At 30.9% G+C, this 21,943-nt stretch overlaps 1 long non-coding RNA gene across 1 annotated transcript; it reads left to right on the forward strand.

Annotated features, from left to right (window-relative positions):
- The first annotated feature begins 674 nt into the window (after positions 1-674).
- LOC149185543 (uncharacterized) lies at positions 675-21,677 on the forward strand. The gene is made up of 5 exons (XR_016255633.1): positions 675-1,159; positions 1,266-1,343; positions 2,446-2,512; positions 21,201-21,277; positions 21,459-21,677. It is a non-coding gene; the product is annotated as an uncharacterized LOC149185543 (long non-coding RNA).
- Positions 21,678-21,943: the final 266 nt, after the last annotated feature.

The following is a 21,943-nucleotide window of genomic DNA, read 5'->3' on the forward strand; positions in this document are numbered from 1 at the left end:
CATATTCTATTTTGTACTCTAAAAAATTTTGCATGAGAAAAAATTTGATCCTCTAGACTCATGTTAGATCCGTACTTAAGATGGATCTATGTTGGTTTTTTAATTGACAAAAGTGAATCGATAAACATAAGTGAATCTAGAAAATTAAATTGAACCTCAAATCTCTTTGCACATAAAACTTGCAACTGGCTCTTGAGATAATCTATTGAGTGAGAAGCTTATCTAAAAATTTTGAGCTTTTATTGTAAAACTTCACGAAAAAAACTAATAAAAAACAAAATAAAAAAACCCTCTATATTATAAACTATCTTTAACTTTATAAACGTTAAAACAACTACTTCTAAAAATTTCAATTACCCTGGCCAACTAATAAGCTATTTTATTTATTGGCCCTCCGGTGTTTCAGCTCAAGGCAGCTTAAGGGACTCACATTTTTTTTTAATGAATAAGCGCAAGAGAGGTAGGTAGGTTGCACTGTCTGCATAATTTGCAACACACAAATATTTACTCTGCGCAGGTGGTGTAACGGCCAGTCAATCGCAATAATAAGTTTGTTTGGTGTGGTGGACAAATGTTAGGTAGGGGATTCTGCGATAGATGAAGAAACGAAGCCTACCATTCAAATACCACAGTAATAGAATTATTTTGAGTTGCGACTCCGTGGCACCATTTGGTCTGCCTACCAGTCTCAGCACCGAGAGGGGCAGTTCTCGTCTGACATTCAAAACAAAACCTTCTGACTTTTCTCAATTTATATCATTTAGTGTTTGTATTCTTCATGCTCCTCCTGCCACGCAAATCATGGATTAATCTGTCTCTGCCCGGGTGATATGCATTCATTGGTATCATCTCCATGCTGTCCAGTAACGATATAGCTTTGCTATGATCCTATTGTGCCTGTGGGGTCTCAAAAAACCAATTGGCCATGCTCATTTTTTCACTTTTCATGATTCCAGTATACCATATATTGACTGCATTCTGATTGTACCTGAGGCCACCTAGACGAAAGCGCTAGATACTTTCCCATTGCAGCGCTGTGAGATGATCAAGCATTGTACAGTGAATAAGCCTCCTACTCAACATTATTATGAAACGCGTGTTTCATATATTTGTGAAACAACATCAGAAATTCAGTGCGGGGGATGCTTTGCAGTTTATGGTCAGTTTACTCTCGTTAATATTAAATTGCTTTGAAACTTTTTAATGATTTTTCTGTTAGCAATTCTTGACGAGATGATATTAATGTATTTTGCAAACTATTGCAGGGAAAACATACGAAGAAAAAGCAAGGAAAGTATTCCAATGAGCACAAGATATTGTATTTCACTCGCCAACAAGAACTGGTACGCACCATTCCGTGCCTCTGCTTTCATAGAATTTCCTGTGTGGTGATTGTTGCAAAACAGAAATTCTGCCTCTCAGGCCTTTTTTTTATGTCATTTCTCTTTTCTAGAAATTATTTCTTCCATATGCATTTTGCTTTGGCTTCAAGAACTGTAAAACATAGGTGTGCCACATGATGTTCATAAATTTAAACAAATTCCAGAAGCCTGTAGGATTAGCTTGAAACTTACGTTCATGACAATTAGATAAGCCATAAGGAGCTAATGTCTGTTTGTCTGTTTCCATGGATATTGCTTGCCTCTATCTTTCTTATCAAATATTTTCCCATTGTGAGATTGAAACAAGACCCCAATAAATGTTTAAGTTGCTAGGATTGTGTTGGGTAGTGATCTTAAACATTGCTTCTGTTCCTTGCTGGTTGGGGAGTTGTCCCATTTAAACCAAGTCTCTGTGTCTTTTATTTTAAGATTTCATGGCATTGTTACCACAAGCCTTACCTTTGGGAGATTGGAAGTTCTTCCCTCAGCATTGAATTGATGATATTTCATGAACCCATGCAACTACCATGGAAAGGCTGGTCTACCATTCTGCTTTACGGGGCCCCTTTGACAGTTAGGTACAGCTATCTGACTATATATGTTCTAGAAAGTACTGTCAATGGCGTAGTAATATAAGTCAATTAACACGCGTTTATTACGCCTATACGCGCTTATCTGATGACGATACTTTTGGTTCAGTGGTCTATACCGTATGTGACCCCAGTTTTCTTTCTTAGCCGTTCTCATTTATGCCCATTCGTTTTATGGAAATGTTTGAAAATGAAATCACCAGCATCCAGTTTATTCGTTTAATTCTACCACCTCATACATACATGTAATTTCAATATGGCTATTAATCATGGAGTATTTATATCAATATTGAGTATTTATATCAATATGGCTTGCAATAAGAAAAAAAATCATCTTCTTTCATGGAATTTTCTTAGTCAAAATTACAACATGAAACTAATTTAATTATCTAAACATTTGCAGTTCTGGTACTTCTATGGAGTACTCATGATATTTATTGATATCTAATTAATAATAATAAATGATTTTGCAGGAGGCCTCAGATGAGCAGCAAGGACTCCAGTGAGCACAGACCATACGATCAAACTCACCAAGAACAGGTAAGCACCATTTCTTTCATCCGTTTTTACTGAGTTTCTCTCTGGGAATTATTGCAAACAAGAAATTCCTTTTTAAGCCTTTTTTAATGTCTTTCCTTTTCTTTAGAATTTTTTCATGCACATGCATTTTGCCTCAACGCCCAGAACTATAAAATTTACTTTGTGATATTATTGTTGAACAAATTCCATAAGGGTGTAGGAATAAGTATATGCTATAGAGAGGGTTGATAAGGTTGATGTTTTTTTATAAAAAATTTAGGATTAATTATATTATAAGTTGTTGGTTGATGTGTAGAATTATTTAATGTGGTTTATACATCATATTTGTTTGTTTTCATGGATATTGTTAGATTATTTTTCATAAAAATAGTTGATATCTTTTGATAAAATCTTTCAAATTAATCACATCATAAATTGTTGATAGATATTCATAGCGTGCTTTTCTTATTCTTATTCCTATAATCATAGTCAGTTTTAAGAGTGAAATGAAACCGAATATAATGTTTTAAAATTGATAACGCTTTGCGCAGTTACTTTAAACATTAGCCCTTTTGCGCAGTTACTTTAAACATTTAGCCCTGGGTCAATTTTCCTCCAAAATTAGACTTAGATTTAGAAGTAATGCCTTCAGGTAGATTTGTTGGCAACAATATTTCTTCTACAATAGTGAAGCACGTCTGACCGGTCACTGGCTAGAGGCCTTGCCCAGAGAGCTTGAAGTTCTTCTGTCAGATATGGAGTTATGGTGTTCCATGAATCCACACAACTACCACGGGTTGGCCTCTCTACCATTCAGCTATGGGCGACCTTTGACAGTTAGGTACAGATAAATTCTCTTCCAAAATAACTATCACGCGGCATAACGTTTAGTCAATGAATACGAAAAATAATCAACGGGCGTAAACCTTGAATCGGTGAATACGTATCCGCATTACGATAATAATTTTCGTTGGGTTGTCTATGTCGTACCCTCGAAACTCTCCAACCGACCCAAATTTCTACGTATTTTACGCTTAAAAGATTAAAAACAAAGACCTTCGTTTTCACCATCAAATCCCATCTCTATATATATATTTATATAATTTATTATAATATTTGAAATATTATTTTATATATATATATAAATTTTATATATTTTTTTTATCAATATAATAAATATATAACATTATTATTTCTAATATTTTGTTAATAAATTTTTTATTATTTTCAAACTTCTACATATGAAAATAATTAACTTAAATGATAATGAACAACATAATCTCATAAACATTTTAATATTCATATTGAGAATATAAATTTAGTGGTTCTAATACTTGTGATGCGTAGTGCAGTAACCTTGGTAGATAACTTTATCAACAACTCTGGTTATTTTATTTGTTAAAACATCATGGGCTTGTGTATATTTATTTAATTAATACAGAATCTAATTTGATTTATTGTCTAATTAATTATGCCAGGTTTTTGTGATTTTTTAATGAAGTTTTAATTGAAATGGTCAAATTGTATTTATAAATTTATATATAATCAATCAAATTTTATAAATTTATAATTAACAACATAATCTCATAAACATTTTAATCTTCGTATTGAGAATATAAATTTAATGGTGCTAATACTTGCGACGCGTAGTGCAGTAACCTTGGTAAATAACTTAATCAACAACTCTGGTTATTTTATTTGTTAAAACATCGTGGCCTTGTGTATATTTATTTAATTAATACAAAATCTAATTTGATTTGTTGTGTAATTAATCATGTCATGTTTTTTTTTTTTTTTTATAAAATATTAATTGGAATAGTAAATTTGTATTTATAAATTTATATATACTCAATCAAATTTTATAATTTATATTGCAATCATATTAATTTCTCTCTTCGTAAGCATCAAAGTATGTCATTTCATAATTCAATTAATGATGATGAAGAAGAATAAATCTGTCATATTAAAATCTAATAAATTTAAAATGTGAATTAATAAGAAATATTTGTATCCATATACTCTCTTTCCTGCCATTTACACATGATTTTACTAATTAGACATTGATTTGGAGCTTTAGATTATGTTAATATGCTCCAATGGGTTTAAGGGAGACAACATTGGCTGTGTTCCGGTGGTTGATTTATACAATGCTATTATGTAGAATGGTTGACGCATTTGGTGTAAATTAATGAATATGAATGAATTTTTTTCTTAATTTTTGGAAATGTTCTTTTTATAATAGGCTTTGAAGAGAGAAATAAGGGTTTGTTTTTTGAACTTAGGTTTTTTTTTTTTAAATAGGGTTGACGATGCAAATATATATGACCGACTAAACTTAGTATGGATATATAATTTTTTTTAATGGTTGTAATTCATATATTTTTCAAAATTTATTTTATTATAATTTTTTAATTATAATTGTTATAATGTAGTTTATATAGTTTTTTTTTGACACTTTCACAAGTTCAATTCCATCTTTGTATTTGGGTGTTATTTTTGGACATAACTATGATATTATTATTATTATTATTATTATTATTATCCAATTTTAAGGTCACATCCAAGCTAGACACCAAATTGGTGTATAAGACTCCTTGTTTGTGGGGGCCACCTCCGTGCAAAGATTTGACTGCTAAGTCTAAGAAAGCATACATACTCTACCCCTCTGGTTTTGAACCAGTGACCTCTAATGATATAAGCCTCACCAATATCTAACTCACCCCAAAACAAATTTATAATATAAATTTCATTTAAATAATTAAATAAAAATTTTCATTAAATAATTAAATATATTAGATTGATATATAATATGTTATTCATTTCCAACTTATTTATATTAATTTAATATATCTATTAAAAATCAATAAATCTTACACAAATAAATTTTATAATACAAATTGTTTTTAAAAAATTAAATATAAAATTTTATTTGAATAATTAAATATATCTTATTCACATTTAATATTTTATTTCCCTAGTCTTTTAGGATGTCAAAATTATAGTGAGCTGGGGGCTTCTCTCCAAACTTTTTAAGCATAGGAATAAAATCTTAAATCAAATTAAGAAGTTTATTTTGACCAAAATTTGGTCTCAGTGGACTTTGACCACTAGGGATCTGACGGTCAGCCATATCAGGCCTAACCCTGAGGGCGTCGAGGAGATTTGACCCCCTGACCTTCCAAACCGGGAGAGTACTTAGCAACGGGAACTCGACCATTTGAACTATCCCTCGGGGTTGGACGTTGACCATTATCATCATCATCATATTTTAGTATTCACACAGTAAAAATAATTACTCTTTTACAAATCATTACATAAGAAAATAAGTTAAAACCTTTTTGTATAAAAAAATTAAATAGATATTATTATTATTTTTAAATATTGAGAAATAAATTTATATTAATAGGTAGATTTTCACGATCCATAATCATAATCAAGTTATTAAGTTATTTTTAGATATTTTTAATAAAAATCCAAAAATAATTTTATTATAAATTTATATTCTAAAATATTAATATTATATTCATTTTAAAAAATCCAAATATTATTTTGAAAAATGATATATGTATAAACCTATAGACCTTAATGTAATTCTTACTAATAACATGATAAACTTTAATATAGAAAATGAAATATGTATATATCTTTTATATATATATATATATATATAGATGATGGTGGTGGTGGTTAACCTCTAGTGAGACTAAACTTTGGTCTTTCTGACTTAAAGAAAGGAATTATTTAGTTCGATTTAAGATTTTATTTTTATGTTCAAAAAGCTTGGAGAGAAGCCTCCCTAGTTCACTATAATTTTCACATCGTAAAAGGCTAGGGTCATTATTGCAACAAAGATTATGAAACTGAGCTCTAATGTGGTTGTACACGGGGCACTCTAAGAGGAAGTGATTTTCATCCTCGATGTTCATATTCTCACACAGATGGCAGATCCTTTCCATCCATGGTGTTTTAGGAACAGCCCAATGACCTCGTTTTTGTATGGAGCTCATGAGGGTTCGTTCTAATATTAGCTATATTAATTTTCTTTTTGAGCTAATTAAAATAGAGAGATATTTTTGATCTTCTAGGGTGGGGTTGATGACCTCCTTATAATATCTTAATTTTCTTTTAGGTGTTAAATCTTTCTCACACCACATTTTTTCTTTGAACTTAAAAGCAAGAATATTTTTAATGTTATTAATGTTCTGCAATGCAATGCAGCATTCTCGTCTATCTCCCAATGATTTAATGCCTTGATATCTTTATACCAACCTTGTTTGAGCCTTAAATGACTTTAGCTAGAATTTAAAACTAACTTAAAAAATCTATAATTGCATATGTTATATATATAACATTTTTAATGATTCTTACATTCATATTATCATTAATATTTTTTAATAAACTTAATTATAATCCATATTCTCGTATCTACTTTTTTTTTTTCCTTAATCCATAACTTTAATTCATATTCTTTACCTTTTTCACTTTCATATTCATTTGACGTGTCACTGAGGCAATGAACTTCTTTATAAATTTAATTTTGCAGAGAAAAAGAATTAATTATAATCCTTGCATTCACATATCAATATCATTTGTATTTTTGAAGTGTCTAACGACTAACAGGAACCTTCTGAAACATTCTGTTTTGAGAGTTATAAATTTCAACAAATTACTTATTATATATGAAAGAGTTTTTATGTTCTCACGAACTTCCTTTCATATTTATGCTGCTGGATAACATATGTTGCGAAAGTAGTAGCACGCTTACCATTTAGCTTTAAAAATTTAATTTTCTCTGAAGATGTGAATATAAGCGTGGTATTTGATGTTTGGAATTGATGTTTCATGTCCACTCCATTACCAGCTTCAGGGATTTCTCATCCAATCTAGTATGGTTATATCTATTGAAAAAAAAAAAAATTGGTACTTTTATTCCTAAATTATGAGAAAGTATATATATTTATGTTTCTGTTTTTATCTATCAACATACCACACAGAAGTATAGCTTATAGCTTATGATATTATCTAAGAAAAAAAATAATGTTTTTATTCATAAATTATGAGAAAGTTTACATATTTATATTTTCGTTTTATTAACATACGACACAGAAATCCAAAATAACTAAAATCAGATATAATTTTTTTTATGCTTTTAATAAAAAAAACTACCAAAATAGATTAAAACCTTACATTAACTTCTTATTATTAGAAACCAAATCTGATTAATCGATAAAATATATAAAAATATTTATAGTGATGTATGGTTTGAGGGTAAGTTTATTTGTGTGAACTTGGGAGGCAGTTGTTCAAATCTCATTGAGTACACTGGCCTGCTGTGGTGGATGCTCAAGAAGCAGATTCCCCACTGCCGCCTTAGCGGCACCAGAGTCTAGCTTTGCTAAAACCATAGGATCTTAGTATATCGACTTGCAGGTAGTTGGATGTACTATTGGTGTTATAAAATGGCAGCTACGAGAATCAATTCTGGGTCTCCCATAGATTAGCACTGACAGTTACTAATTCACCATATAATTAAAAAAAAAAATACAAAAACACAACTAAAAAAATTGTTTCCATAAAAAAGTATGGATATATCTGCCATTGACATTCCTTCACCGAGTGAATCTTCAAATGTTGCATGCCTCGACGTACAGTTCATTCTGTTCCAGGTTGCGACCTCCGTTGTGGGGGTAAATGTTTGTGATACGACACAGAGTACGCTGCTTAGGGCTAAGTGCGTATTTTTGTTTTTGTTTTCAAAGTGAATTGTGAATCCCTCTGGGCTCATACATTCTCTTCTTTGCCTAATTTACATTGTTTTTTCTTTTAGATTTATGGATTATTTTTTCCTATTTTCCCCTCATGTAGGTAGTATGTTGAAGTTTTATGGATCTTTTTATCTTTCCCGTTGATACATAAAATGTAAGATGTATAATTCAATGGAAGTTGAATTTTCAAAGTATATATATATATATATATATATATATAATAAAAAGTAAAGTTATAAATATTTTATATACACGGAAGTTTTTATTTTTAGATTATAATTTTTTTAATTATAATTAATATTAATAAAATTTGCATACATTTTAAGAGTGTAGGTTTTTATAGTCTTGATTTATATTTATACGAATATGGTTATTTTTCCCAAAACTGTGAAATGCTTATGAATTTAACAGTTTTTTTTTCAAGGAAGCAGTAATATTGATATCAAATAAATTATTGTAAATTTAGATCACTTTATTCATTTACATACAATTAAATTTCTCTTAATAATAGATATTAAATTTATCATTGAATTCCTATTAATAATAGTTATTAATTTTTTTGGATAATTTTATTATTATTATTATTATTAAAATTAAAATTAACATTAAAATTAAAATTAAAATTAAAGATATTATTTCATTTCAATATTATATTTTTTTAATATATAAATTTCTTTTTTTTTTGCATTGGTTTGGTGAAATTTTGAACTTTGAATCTTATAGCATAAATATGAAAAAATGAATACAACAATGCATGCAATTGTGAGAATTCATTTTGGTAGCCTCCAAAATTAATATTTCAGCCTTGTTAAACACAAATATTGACTTTGGTGAATATGTAGTGGTGGGATTCTCTTCATACCTTGAACACAAACATGGGTCATTTTGATAGCCTCCAAAATTAATATTTCAGCCTTGTTAAACACAAATATTGACTTTGGTGAATTAGTGGTGGTATTCTCTTCATAGCTTGAACACAAACATGGACTTTAGCAAAAATGTGAAGGTGAGATTGTTTTCATAACTTTCTGATGTAAACATTATTTTATAGTATTTGCAATTCAAGATCTCAATACTAATAACAGAATTGCAATATATATATATATATATATATAAAATTAGGTTACATATGTATATGGAGGGGATGGTGAAACCTTGTCATTCAAATACAAAACACTTTCTTTCCTAATATATTCTTATGAAACCAGCTCACAAAATAAAGGAAGAGATAGATCAATGACTTCAAAATAAACTTCTTTGAGGGCGCAACCTCCTTTACATTACACAAATGAACAATTATTGCATGATACAAATGACAAGACCTCATTTCTATATATATGAGTCTAAGGGGTCACAATATAATTAGAGCTGACATAACAATAATAATGTAAGGACACAACATAACAATAGTGGGCTTCTATTGGGCACAATAATAACAATATGGGGACTACATAGGCACAATATTATGATAAGGGGGTTGCACTAATAACAATAAGGGGATACACTAGTAGTATAGGGGCCTAACATGTCCCTCTCTTTTGAAAAAGTGTTGTCCTCAACGCTTGAGTAGTTATGGATGCTTCTGTATAAAATTCTCATCCTCCTATGCAAGATATTTAGTGGTTAAGTTCTTCCACTTGATGATATACTCTGAAATTGATCGATTTCGTAGCTGTCAAGTTCTTATTTCTGTGACTGCATCAAGTTCCAATATGATTTTTCATTCCTTGTCAAGTTCTGGAAATATTGTTTGAAATGAGATCTTGTCACCTATAACCTTCTTTAAGCATGAAACATGGAAAATTGGGTGTACTCAGGAAGATGCAAGAAGCTCCAATTTGTATGCCATAGTACCAATCTTTTGCAACACCTTGTAAGGACCATAGTACTTTGGTGATAATTATCATCCTTATTAGCATACTTGAAGGAAATTTGTTTGTATGAATGTGGCCGTAGAAATACCTAGTCGCCTACATCAAAACTTCTTTCGCTGCGATGTTTATCTTCATGTTGTTTCATTTGATTCTGCACCAAAGTGAGGTTATCCTTTAAAATTTGGAGAACTTGTTGTTGTTCGATGTGATATTTCAGTATTTGAATCTTTTTCTTCTTGATATGTCCTTCTATATTAGGAGCGTGAAGAGTGGTAATTCCTGACAATGCATCACAAGATATGGTTGAATTCATTTCTTCTTTCTCTAGGGTTGGTTCTTGGTGCATATCCTCTTCTTTCGACGTTTCTTGAACTTTTTCTTCCTCCTCTTCACAATCTATGTAAAATAATTTATTCTTAGAACACTTATAACCTTTAGTGTATTTTCTATCACAACTGTAACGAAGCGCTTTTACTCTTTTTTCTTCAAATTTTTGTGGTGTCAACCTTGTATGTTGTGAGAGGCTATGAGCAACAACACTTACATCTTTATAGTTATGAGTGGTTGGCTTCCTTGTTGCCATAATTTTTCTTTCAATTTTTCTTGTCAACCTGAATGCCTTCTCCAATGAATCAAGTTCCAAAAGGTGAACTTCATATTGGATGTAATCCTTTAAAGTCCCTATGAAGACTTCAATCATATGCTTCTCTGGAATATCATTTACCCTTATATTCAATTTTTGGAAGTCCTCAATATGCTCTGCCATTGAACCCTTTTGTTTGAGATTTATCAATTAGCTAAAGAAGTTTTTTCTCTTTGTATCCTCATAATGTGCTATCATTTCCTTCATGAAAATTGACCAGGTGACAAGTGGTTTACGAGAACAAAGCCCTCTATACCATACAAACTAATTTGGTTCTAAATATAAAGATGCAATACGTACCTTTTGTGTGTTTTTCACATCATGTAGATCAAAATATTGCTCCATCTGTAGTATCCAAGTTACCGGATCCTTGCCATCAAACTTCCTCATATCTACCTTTTTGTCATTAGGAAGCCTTTCTTGTAGCAACTTTGTCCAACCTTCCTTCAAACCTTCCCTGTATTTCTTCAAATATTCCATGTTTCCTTTTGATTTTGATTCTATACCATCGATCTTAGCTTCCATGCCATAGATAAAATAATTTATCTTAGCTTCGATCGCATTCTTCAAATCATCCATCCAATTTTGCTTACTAGGTGTTTCTATTTTCTTGATTCGAGTCATTCTTTTTCTTGCTTTTAGGAGCTTGATATTGAAATGATTATAACTTTGTAATTTCATATCTCCAAGTTTTGAAATTTCATCATGTAATATCCCTCTGAGTCTTCTTTCCAACCCCACAAGTCTGATCTAGATTAGATTATCCAAGAAAGAGTTATGCCAAATCTCCCACGATGACCTGATTATAGACTAGTTTTGTAGAGCAAACTTGTAAGAAGTGCCATATGTCATTGTTTTGACCTTTATCCCTGAAAATGATACAAAACAAACTACAGTTCATCCTATTTCTGTCAATTTTTACGAAATTTCAATCCAATGCTCAGAGATAAAGTTATGACGCATTTCTCAAGGTCACCTGTTTGAGACAAAATTCAGGATCCTGCAAAAACCCTAACTTCTATGGACCATATATCCGAAAATATAGCGAGACAAGGTATTAAATTCGTACACAAGGTTCAGCAAGATTTCGGCTCAAATGGGTTTTAATTTCAGTTTCTGAAGCTTCGTAGAAAAAAAGTTATAGCGCAAATTACACGATGACTTGTTTGAAGTAGTGAAACCTTAGAATCCAAAGCTTTGATACCAAATGTTATGAAATCACCTCACAAAGCAGAAGAAGAGATAGATCAACGACTTTAAAATAAGCTTATTCGAGGGGGAAACCTCCTTTACATTACACAAATGAACAATTATTCCATGATACAAATGATAAGACCTTCTTTCTATATATAGAAGTCTAAGGAGTCACAATATAATCAAAGCCGACATAACAATAATAATGTAAGGGCACAACAATAACAATAGTGGGCTTCTATGGGGCACAATAATAACAATATGGGGACTGCATGGGCACAACAATATAGTAAGGTGGGTGCACTAATAACAATAAGGAGCTACACCGGTAGTATAGGGACCTAACATATATTACTTTTCCTTTATTTATTTTAATTTTGTATAACATGAATAAACATGAAGGAAAGTTGAGAAACTCAATATTGTATTTGGTTTTCTTCGTCTTTTATTGAATACAACACTTGATATGCAAGAATCTCCAAAATTAAGATCTGGTTTCCTTTAAATATGAATACTATATGTTTTTAATCACATTCATAATTCATTATCAATATTAAGAATTACAATGCAATATTTTTTCAACTTAATTGGTTATAAATAAGAAAGAAAAAAAAAATCAATCTTATCCATTATGATTTATTTTGATATATATAAATTAGTGTAAATCCATTTTAACTATCAATCTCTTAAGCATTAAGAATGATCAATTATTTTTTCATAAAAAAAAATGCACTTTCACAAATTTAATCTAATGTTATCCATTGTGATATATTAACATGTGCAAATTCATGTTAACTTTTGGATCACATTTATGATGGATAGAGGTTGGTGTCATGCATCGTGATATGTATTCAAAAGCATAAATTAATTTTAAGTGTGAATCTATCATGAGAAGGATCAAACTTTTTGTTGAGGTACAAACTTTTTTCAAGTTTTTCCCCTTCAAAAAAGTTTGCCCCTTAAGGGACTTGATTCCTCTTAGTGCTTAATAGAATACATACTTAAAAGAAGTGCATATACATAAAAATATGTAAATAAAACCTTGTAAAGAAATAAAATATGAAAAAATGATTATTGTGTAATGGTGGTAAATATATATTAAGAGGTTCTATTGAAAACCAGAGAATTAAGAAGGTTGGAAACGATATTTAAGCAAAAATATAGAATTGTGTAATTGTTATAAATATATATTAAGAGGTTTTACTGAAAATCATAGAATTAAGAAGGTTGGGAAAATAGTTGAGCATAAATATAGACTAATCTATATTAAGGTAAATTGTAGTAACCATAAATTTGGCATACTTAGTGAATTTCCAACCTTAAAAAGGATAGGAATATTTATAAATAAGGATCTTATTCCAATAGAACAAGAAGAATTAAGGAAGGAGGTTGAAAAGGTAAAGGAAGTTAGAAAGGAAGGAAAATGGTGTAGAAATTTTTACAAATCTAGCTCAGATACCATGTAGAAATTAATTGTAGATTCTGAACTGCTTATGAAATTTTATAAATCACAAGACTAGAAACTACTCTACTCATCTGCGGAAATAAACTCATGATCGAGAACTCATATCATTAACATGCATCAAGATTCAAAACACATACATAGAGATTTATCTACGGGAAAGCAACTGCTCAAAACCCCTTACTATTTGTATTGCATTAATCAAAGAATTTGGATAAATACAATATGAATTGCTCAACCTTGAGCTCAATCTGCACATGTATCTTCTCTCCTCTACTTGACTGGTCGACCTTCGCCAATACTTAGCCAATTTCAAGCCTTCCCAAGCTCTTATTTCCTTGCATTGTTTAATGAGGAATTAGCTCCTATTAATTAGGGAAATCTTTCATTGAGAATTGTGCAATTCCTTTAGGCTATTTTTTGACTGCATGCACCACCTATACAACTTGGAAAATTCTACAATTGATAGTACACTACCTTTGAACTCCAATCTCAATTGGGTAACTCGAATTTTATGCATTCATGAGTTAATTTAAGTTGATTGGTGAGTTAATTGTTTGATCACTAAAGTCACACCCCACTACTTGAGCTTCCACTAGTTCCTCCAACAATTAGAACTAGTTTAACTAACCATAACTCAATTTAACTAAATTAAATTGCTACAACTGAAATTAACTCAACCTAGGCTCCTAAAATTTAGGAATCATTGTACACAACTCAAGTTTATGAACCCAACTCAAATTAACTAAGTTAACTGATTGATAGCAACTATTTCAACTCAGTTGACTCATTCAAGTTGTCTTGTAATGTGGAATTTCAAATTTCTACTAATTTAATCAAGGGAAAATTAAATTAGGAATTTCTTGTTGCATTTTCAACACTCCCTCTCAGCAATAAAGGGATTCACATATACCCCGATTCAACACCTTTGGAATGTACTACATGAAACACCTCTCACTGTTTTTTCTACTACTGCAACAACTGAAACTGAGAAACATCCAAAAAAACTAACTCAACTGTGTCTACAACTGTCGACTAGCTAAATTGTGTTGTTGCTAACTCTACTACTAAGCTTCCTACTTTGTTTTCAACACTCCTTTTCACTCCTTAGTATCTTACATAAAGTAATCGTCCTGCTACTGAACATTGTGGGCCCCTATATCAAGGTAATAATCCATAAGGAGAACACCTAAATGGACCTTGCCCAAATTTCTGCAGCTATGGGACTAAGGATCTACATCATCCCACCTCACTCTTGGAGGTATAGTTGTATGCATGGACAAATCTGGTCTATTCATATTGTTGTTTCTTATGCACTGTTGTTGAAACCACTGCAAGAATGAGTATGATCTCCCTAGATCTGGAAGTACTAGCTTCCATAGGGCTGCTCCCTCTGAAACTAGGCTCCCTCTAAGTTTTGATCTCCCTATGGGAAATCTCGCTGCTCCTCAAACTACCAATATCGATGTTCACAACTACTTTTTGTGTCACTAAACATTGGTTCATTGATCTGTCCACTAGCAACCTTCTAGCTCCATTAAGAGGTTTGAACATAGGGTCTTCTAGATCTGCCCTAAACTAGGGATCCATAACTCTGTCTCCTAATAGAACATTAGTTCTTCAATGATCATTGTACATGAGGACTTCAAGGATTGGTTATAATGTGAATCCTTCTTTGATACCACATAGAAATTTCTACAAATCTAGCTTTGATACCATGTAGAAATTTCTACAAATCTAGCTCTGATACCATGTAGAAATTAACTGTAGATTCTAAATTTCTTATGAAATTTTATATATCACAAGACTAGAAGCTACTATACCCATCTGCGGAAAGCAATTCACGATCGAGAACTCATATCATTAACATGCATCAAGATTCAACACACATACACAAAGATTTATATAGGGGAAAGTAATTGCTCAAAACCCCTTACTATTTGTATTGTGTTAATCAAAGCATCTAGATGAATAAAATATGCTCTGATCAACCTTGAGCTCAACCTGCACCTGTATCTTCTATCGTCTGTGTGACTAATCGACCTTGACCAATACTTAGCCAATTTAGAGTTTGGGATTAAACAAATTTCTAATGGGAAAGCTAAGGATAATAAAGACCACCAAGCTGAAATTTTTAAAATGGGAGGGTCTATCCTCATCCCTCAAATACATAAGCTCTTTAATTTAGCAATAGAAAGGCTTTCCTAATATTTCGATGTAGAGCCTCATTGTGCCTATCTTTAAAAGTGAGGATAAAATAATTCCCTCTAATTATAGGACCATTATGATTGGCCACATTTTATCCAAGATATACAAAATTATTTTTGAAAATAAAATTAGCCTATGGATATAGAAAATTAGCCATGGTAAAAGAGCTAAAAGCCAAGCTATATTTAGGAGATATCGTTCAACCATGGACCATTTTATTACTCCGAGGATCATTGCATAGGAATGTTGTAATAACAAAATTAATATCTTATATTACTTTGCTCACTGTATAAAATATTTTGATGTTGTTCCTGGAAAAAAACTATGAAAGAGGCTATAAGAGATAATGGTTCATCTCAAATTGAGGGTTGTTGTGATAATATTGTACAAGACTTTTATTTACAATCTTAAGACCACTGAGTGTTGGTAGGAATAAATTAAATGCAATATGAGAGTCAAGCAAGGGTGTCCCTTATCCCCTAGCAATTTTGGCATATACATTGATAAGCTAGAAGAGTTTTTGAAACATGTAGCTTGTGTTGGCCCCATGCTTAGTGGTATAGACATAACTCATATTTCTTAAATAATCATCCCAAGTTAGTAAGTCTAGCGTTTTCACTAACTTTTCTTAGGAAGACTTATAATGAAAACTATCTTACTAGGAATCCTACCTATGGATTGGAAATAATATAAGCATCGTCCTCATCTTCATGACCCTCAATGATTCCATGTCTCTCATAATCAACATAGAATTCACCATGCATATCCTATCATTACCATGCTAGTTGAAGGAATGGAGCAACAATAACTCTTCTTCTCCAAGAATGTCTCATATAAAAGGAATAGTAGATAGTTTTTCATCATGGTCCATAATGGTATAGAATTTCTCACCCTTCACCCAATAGAGAAGAATCATCAAAATTATCCAACATAACAAAAAATGGTGAAGAACAATCCTAAAACCCTTTTTTTAGATTTTTCTTTCACACCATAGAAAGGACAACAAACTTATTAAGGAAGGACACATGGAAATAAGAAGGAAAAGTTAAAGATTCCTCAAGTTACCACTTTTCAACATTGTTATGTCACTTTCCCCTCATTTCCCTCATTGTTATTTTTCATTACTCTTATAGTGCTCCTCAAATCATTTGAATTGGACATTGGACATTGAACATGGGATTTACTTCCCAAAATAAGTTGATACACTTGAGGGAGAGTGCAAATTCATAGCAGAGAAGCATGTTTGAAGAATTGGAGGATTATGTAATAGGATCCATGTCCCATAACATTACAGATCAAGAGAATGTAACTAAAGACCACTATACAAGAAAAACATTGTGGATTGGTGAAATTCTAATACCTATGATGCCCATGAATTTGTAGGAAAATTCACCAAGTGTATGCAAGGATTGTTGTAGCCAAAAAAAGATGAACATTTTTATAAAATGCTAGTATTGAAAAGGAAAAAATATTTTGATATTCAAGACTAATACGTGGAAAAATGAAGGGAAGATAATACAATAAGAGAAGATAAATTTGAACATATTATAGTACAAGAGAGATATCTGATTATACATAAATTTACAGCAAGAAATAAAGGTGCCATAAAAATCGTAAAGAAAAAATTATAAAAAAAAAGAATACAAAGTTGTTACAATAGAGTTAAATGATGAGAATTGTGAGATTGAAGATATGAAATTAAAATGGAATGAAAGAAAGAATGAGAGGATTGAGAGATTGCATGGGATAAGTATTTGATAAAATTAGGCGAGAAACACCCTGAGAACAAATAGTTGCAATAAAGCAAGCTTCGAAAATTCATTAAAACTATAATCAATCAAATGGGATTGACGGTTAAAGATAAGATGGAAACCGAGATGTTAATAATCCATCGACAAAAGGGTTTGCAAATTTTATAAGACAGTTTGTAAGAAGACTATCTAAATTGAAGAAGAGGTCTTTAAAATGTAAACATTATGATAGATGGGGAGAAATTCACATGAATAGTCATGGGATAAGGTCTTCCCGTAATCTAGTTGTCAATTTTGTGGCAAGAAGAAACAAGATAAGTGAGAAGAAGGTTGTAGAGTCGATCAAGCATATATTGTTTAAAACTTTGAAGGGAAAATAATTGAAAGATATGGAAAGTCACATATGTCCGTGAACGGGTATGTTTATCCATTGAAGTTAGGGAGATTAATAAAGAAACATGTTAATATGTATATAAGATAAAATTGATAATTTCTTTAGAATAAAATTGAATATAAATTAAAATTTACAAAAATATTATAAAGGTTTATTCTAATTATTAATGTATATATATTAAACAATTAATTAATGATACTTTTAATATTATATCAAATATGTTTATGAAATTAAAAATAAGACTTAATATGACAATGATATTATTATAGTCAAGTTGTATAGAATTATTTTGGAGAAAAAGATTAGAATATGGCTAGAACTATGGTAAAAGAGCTAAAAGTCAAGTTAGGTTTAGGAGATATCATTCAACTATCGGCTATCTTGTTACTTTCAAGATCATTGTGAACGAAGGTAACAATAACAAAATTGATCTCTTCATTAACTTTAGGAAAGATTTTGACGCAATTATTAGGACAAAACTATGGATGATATGAAAGATATAATTCCTTTGGAGTTGAGGATTGGTGTGAAAAGGTTGTATGAAAATGTTATGTAATTTTAGGACTACCAAGGGTTGGTTGGGAGAAATTAACCGCAATATCAGAGTCAAATGAGTGTGTCCTTTGTCCCATGCCCTTTTTTTCATATACAATAATAAGTTAAAAGAGTGCTTGAAAGATGCAGGTTGTGTTGGCCCATGCTTAATGATATAGTTGTAACTCTTCTCCTTATGATGAAAATATTGTTGTTTTGGAACTATTATCTTGGAAAGTAACTAAGATTTATGTTCCAATATGGGTATGGTTATTAATACTCACAAAATAAAAGTCATGATACTTAAATCTAGGAATATCACATGATGCTTTCATATATGACAACAACAACTTGGAGGAAGTTCCTTCATACAGATATATTGGAATTGTTATCCACTATAAGCTTAACTAGAATTATAGCATTGGTAAAAGTATAAATTGAGAATAGAGTAGCTCATTATGGGCTTAAAAATAATTGTAAGAAATAAAATTTTAGTTATGGGATTAAGGAAAAAAATCCTCATTAAGACTCTCATCACTCATGTTATTTTATATGGATGTGAAGTTTGGGGTTGTAGTATCTCTAGAAAGTCATGGAGGAAGGTAGAGAGAATCCAAGAGTAGTTTATAACCTACAATCTCAAGATTAAAATAAATATCGGTTATCCTCTCCTCATTATTAAATCAAACATTTCCACTATAAAAGAATAGCTATGACTAGGTTAATTAAATAACATGGAAGATAAGAGGTTTCTTAAAAAAATTTAACTCTATCCCAAACCACTACCTTTTGGCTAAGCCAAGATGGCATAAGGATACCCAATATTGGCTTGAATATTGGGAGTAAAGGAGGAGATCATTTTGCATTAGAGGGAAGAAGGGAATTAAAATATTATAAGGAGGTGATCAACCCAAATCTCTAAAATCAAAAGTATTGGAAAGAAGAAAATAAACATTACTAAAACAAGAACAAATTCTCATGAGATTCAAAATGAAACTAAAAGTTGGTCAATTTTCAGAACACCATGGGATGAAAGAGCCTATCAACTTTACTACACTGGGTCATAAATGAAAATCACTTTCTATTGTCTAACTTATACTCATATTTGATCTAAATTTCAAAACATTTACCACAAGTCTATCAACCTTCTTTATATTTTAAGTCAGCAAAATTGTGATGATCTTGGCTTGCTTTAATACTTTTAAAACATAGAAATACAACCATAAAGAATTCCAAATAATCTCTTGCCTTCTCAATGCATAATAAACCATTTCAATTATAGTAAACTTGAATATTACCATCATCATTAATAATATAAAATATATAAAAATATCTACCACTTCTTTTTAATTTATTTACTTTTCAAATTATAAATTATAATTCTATTTAATTTATAATTACATAATAAATTAACTTTTTACCATATATTGAAAAAAACCATTCTAACTAATATTTAACCTAATTAATTCTATTTATCTTCCATGAAGATAAACAACATTACCATCATCATTTTAACCCAAGAAGGGCAAAATATTGACCATCAGAATCCCATTTCCAATAAGAAGTAATTAATAGGTAAATCTTGGAGACTGGAAGGCTTTGGGCTGCTGGTTGTAAGGGGCTACTTTAAAGTTTATCTTTTCCTATTGTATGTTAATTTGGATTTTGAGCTACGAGTTGCAAGGGAATAACTCTTCGAAGTTTAATTTGTTTGGATTTTGATTTGAGTCCTATGACAGTCGATGAATGTAGTCGGATAGAGAATTTTGAGATAGAGAATTTTGAGTGTTGCATCTAATGGGGATGAGGCTTGACAATCACAGCTAGTCTCAAGAATTTAGATCAATAAAACCAATGGTTTGTCTATTTTGAGATTGTATCTTTGATTTCCAAAATGGTCAAATCCTGAAAATAATACGAAAGGTTCCTAACAAGTCATTGAAGTAGCATAATCATGACGAATGATTTCAGAAGTAATGATGCGTAACTGCTTTAGCAGCAAGCCCACATTGTTAATATATGAGTTGCAATTTTACCTGAACTATACTATGCAATTGTTCCTGGATGAACTTGATGTCTTCCACGATGTTTGCACAATTCACTATTAACAGTGCATCAGAATTACTTTTTCTACGATAACTATCTTCATTTTGAGTTTACAAAGAAAAATATTTCCCACAACACAAATTTGGATTAACGTTCAATAGAAACATATTTTTCACATATAATAATCTCAGGTTCTTGTCCGCATAACCATTAAATTTTATCGTTAAAAACTCGGAATGTGCTAAATTCATTAAGAAACCAAAAGCTAAACACAATCATTGCTATCGCAAACAATACTGCGTACTCTTTATTCTTTAGCATTCTAATAAGATAATAGCTATATTTTATATTTTCTGACTGTTATTTCGTGGTATTGTGTTCAAGAAATAATATGGAATTTACTCCCTCCATTCATGGATGTTACAAAAGCCAGTATTTCCTGGGAATCAGTCCTATGATCAATAACTAATGGGTCGATTTGATTTATCGGTATTTTAAGCAACTCTCTTATACCCGTTGTTGGAAATTTTCAAGCTGACTTTTAAACTTTGGCCTGCATTTGTTATTGTTAAACTTAAATCGATTAAACATTCCAAAATATTTCAATAAAAATTTCTCTCAAAATATCTTGAGAGGATCACAGATTCCAAAATATTAAAAAAAAAAAAATATGTTTCGACATCCATCTTGTACCTCGCCTGTATTGAAGGCATAGATTCAATACAGATTTATATATCGCGACTTGCAAGCAGCATACTGATTTGACTCCGATGATTGTAACTCTGATTTTCAGCAGGAATTTCTGATAATGGGTTGTTGTTGTTGTTCTTGTATCTAGAAATTTGTTGAACATGTATGCTGGTCGTTATGGCTGTACACGAGAACGCGAACTTCTTGCGTTTGGTACACGACATGGTGAGCATATTCCTTCTATCATAGCAGACACTAGTAGTTTTCTTAACACTGCAATTGCTGATGTTTCAATATTTCTGCGAAGACTTAAAAAAATATTCTGAAGCAAATATAAGATGTTATAGCTTAATTTGCATCGTGCACGTTTTGCAAATTTATTTACACTATCCATGATTTTGTACAGTTGTAGAAAGTAGCTGGATTCACGAGGTAATTGGAGAATTAAATGACTGCAGTGGATAACAGTTCAGAACTGAGACACCCTAGCAATGGAGTCTATTGTTTTTACGAACCTGCCATGTACAGATCTACTCGGCTTGCCTGTTGGTCGTTAACCTGTGTTCTACGATTCATCATATGTACAGAACCAATAACATTTACTAAGAATGTGACACTGAAATTTATATCAATCTTCTTATGAAATGAAAAATCCCATGTATTATGTAAACCATAATACTCAAAATTCATAAAGTTTATCATCTACTAAATGTGAGTACTAAAGTTCCTTATACTTTCATTCCAAATAAAAACTAAAAAAAATATCTTGGAAAGGAAAGACATATTTCAACTAATTCTTAACTAATACCTATTTTGCAATGCAGAAATTGAAAATGAAACATGTGTGACACTACATTAGATATAAAGATGTAATTCTTCATATGATACTAT

Source organism: Pinus tabuliformis, chromosome 3_1 (genome assembly GCF_031772625.1).
Source record: "Pinus tabuliformis cultivar Carrire ecotype Pingquan chromosome 3_1, CPIR1, whole genome shotgun sequence".
In the NCBI taxonomy this organism is placed as follows: Eukaryota; Viridiplantae; Streptophyta; class Pinopsida; order Pinales; family Pinaceae; genus Pinus; species Pinus tabuliformis.